Source organism: Gavialis gangeticus, unplaced genomic scaffold, assembly GCF_001723915.1.
Source record: "Gavialis gangeticus isolate Ggan-Ray unplaced genomic scaffold, GavGan_comp1, whole genome shotgun sequence".
Lineage (NCBI taxonomy): Eukaryota > Metazoa > Chordata > Crocodylia > Gavialidae > Gavialis > Gavialis gangeticus.
Window position 1 is genome coordinate 39,685,962 of NW_017729029.1, and position 3,139 is coordinate 39,689,100.

Consider the following 3,139-nt stretch of genomic DNA (forward strand, 5'->3'; position numbering starts at 1 on the left):
CCTTCCGACCCTAGAAACTATGAAACTATGAAAGGGGCAGTAGGACCCAGGGGGAGCTGGCAGGACCAAGCAGCCCAGCACTGCTTCATCCCCAGCCATTTCCCTGCCCCCACGCTGCATCACCAAACCAGGGAGCATGGACCGCGCCGTTACCACAGGGCCAGAAGTGGGAGGGAGTGTGTGGGTGTTTGTAGGGTGGCAGGGGCAGAGGGGGATGTATGCATGTGTGCATGTTTGTGGGGTGAGTCCTACATGCACACTTTACCATACACATGCACCCACACCCCCCTCACACTACTATACATATGAACCCCACATCTACACCCTCTTACACACCCCAGTCACCCTCCCCTATACAGCACCCCAAAAACCCCATAGCCACCCACACCGCACAAAACCACACACCCACATGCTCCCTCACCCCACACTCTCACACCTACCCACCCCCACAGATATCCCATGCCCTCTGCAACACCCCACATACCCACACACCTACAGCCCCCCACAAACCTATACCTACCCCCCTCAACATACAAGAGTAAGACTTCATTTTAAGCTCTTGTGCAATCACCTCTATGTACACTACACACACACAAACACACATGTAAATCAGGACAAAAATAGTTTTTAAAATCAAATTAATGAATGTTGTAGATGTTTTCTTTTAGAATATAATTTGGTATTTTTTTGGTTCCAAGACAGCAAACCCTTGCTGAACGGATTACTTCCAGGGGCAAGGGGAGGGACTTCTGGTGGCAATGGTCAGAGGTTAGGGGTCAGGACTTCCAGTCACAAAATGGTGACAGCGGGTAGGGCACCTGTCAAGGGGCAGGGCTACCCATCCAGCCCTCGACAGCTTGCCCAAACTCAGTAAGCGGCTCTCCGCGCAAAATAATTGCCTGAGTTAAAGACTTATGAGAAAAGGATCAACATATAGTGCCTATCTTTAAAAAGGGGGAAGAGAACCCAAGGAATTAAGGACCAAGTAACCTAACTCCAGGTTGCAAAAAGTTTATTTGAAAGCACTTATAATTAAGTAATAAATAGGAACAACACAAGTCATGTCAAATGAACCTAATTTCCTTCTGTGGTAAAGTATCAAGGGCTGAGGATACAACAGAAACAACAGATGTGATATGTCTAGAATTTCTTTTGACACTGTCCCACACAATTTCCTCATAAATAAACTAGGTAAATATCATCTAAAGGAAACTAAAGGAATGTGGGTACATAATTAGCTAGAACACTACACTCACAAAATAGTTATCAGTAACTTCCTCTCAAGCTGGAAGGATGCATCAAGTGGGGGTCTTTAGGAGCCTGTCCTGAGTTCAGTGCTGTTCAGTATTTTCATTAATAACTAGGATGATGGAATGGGAAAAAGTCTCATTACATTTGCGTATAATGCCAAGTTTGGAGGCATTGCAAGCATTTTGGAGGAAAAAAATAGTATTGAAAATGTTCTTGACAAATTGGACAGACAGTTTGAAAGAAGTAGAATGAAATTCAATAAGGACAAATATAAAATACTACACTTAAGTAGAAATAATCAACTGCACAAATATATAATGGGGAATGGATGGCTAGTCAGCAGTTCTGCAGAGAAAGATCACAAACTGCAATGAGGTGACAATGTTGTCTCAAAAAATGTTCATGCTATATGGGGATGTATAAACAGAAATATTGTACACAAGATGTGTGATATAGCTCTTCCACTATCCTCAGCACTGAGGAATAAGCTGGGATATTCTGACTAGTTTGCAGCACTGGGATTCAAGGAAAACAGATCAATTGGAGAGAGTCCAGAGGAGAACAACAAAAATGAACAGAGGCCTAGAAAATATGACCTATGAGAAAATAGTGAAAGACCTGGGTTTGTTTAGTTTGGTGAAGACTGAGGAGAGACATAAGGTATAAATAGTTTTCTATGTCCACTAGCTTTAAAAGAAGTAATGGGCTTATGTATAATTACAATTTGGAGATCTAGGTTAGATATCAAGAAAAACTTTGTAACTTTAAGAATAGTTAACTACCAGTACCAGGTTACTTCTGAGGTTGTAGAGTCCCTAGCAATGGAGTTTTCTAATAAAAGGAAAGGCAAATATCTGTTGGGAATTGTTTTAGATATAACTGAGTCTCCCTTGAGGCAGAAGGATGCAGGGCTTTTCAACCAGTGTGCCACAAAGAGCTCCCTGGTGTGCCATGGAAATTTTGGAATGAGAAGAAACTTCTCCAGCAGCCTAGGTCTAACAAATAAGCCACATTGATGACAATCACAGACTTGCACATGTGTTGTTTGTGGGGGAGAGAGAACCAGCCAAGCAGAAGCAAAATAATCTATTGTGCATGTGTTGGCTGTGGGGGATGTGCAGTTCATGAGCTTCTGAACAGCTGTGCCATGGAATTTTGCCACAGCGACGAGCTACAGTAAGTTTGTAAGTATAGGGAAAGGCCTTAACAGGTGTGCCATTGAAAACTTTTATTAATGTAAATGTGCGTGGGCTGGAAAAAGTTGGGAAATACTGGAGTAAATGATCTCTCAAAGGCCCATCTATCTGTTTGCCAGGATTCTATGATATACTTTAGAGGCGCTAGTTACTATTAGAGCATGTGGCTTTTAGGAGGATAATATGATGCTAGGCTTCTCTACTGAAGACATGCCATCCGTGACTGCAGTTACATATTGGCAGTGAGTAGGTTGATATGTTGATATACTTAGAGCAGCCATATACTTCCAGTACTTCCCCTTATGTGGGAAAACACAGTGTGCGTGGAGAGATGAAGAACGAACCACTGGGTTGGTTTGCCTCCTGCAGCCTCAATAAAGCATCTCTCGTATATTTGTTACAACCGAGTTTTCTTTCTTCCCACTACACATCCTGCTCTTAGCTCCTCTAGGTGGATTCCTCTTGCTCTTGTATGCTTCATCTTCCTTTCAAGTTGTAACTGGGGGCATGCTCAGATCTCATGGCAGCCTACCCACGTGTTCTATGAGCAATCTGCCCATTCTCACCTGCCATGACTTTGTTGTTTCCATAACCTGTTGGTATAGTGTGGGAGACTGCCCATTACATGCCCCAATGCCAGCCGGCGCCATCTACAGCTCCAACCTCCCCTACACCACAGTCCATGCTTCACA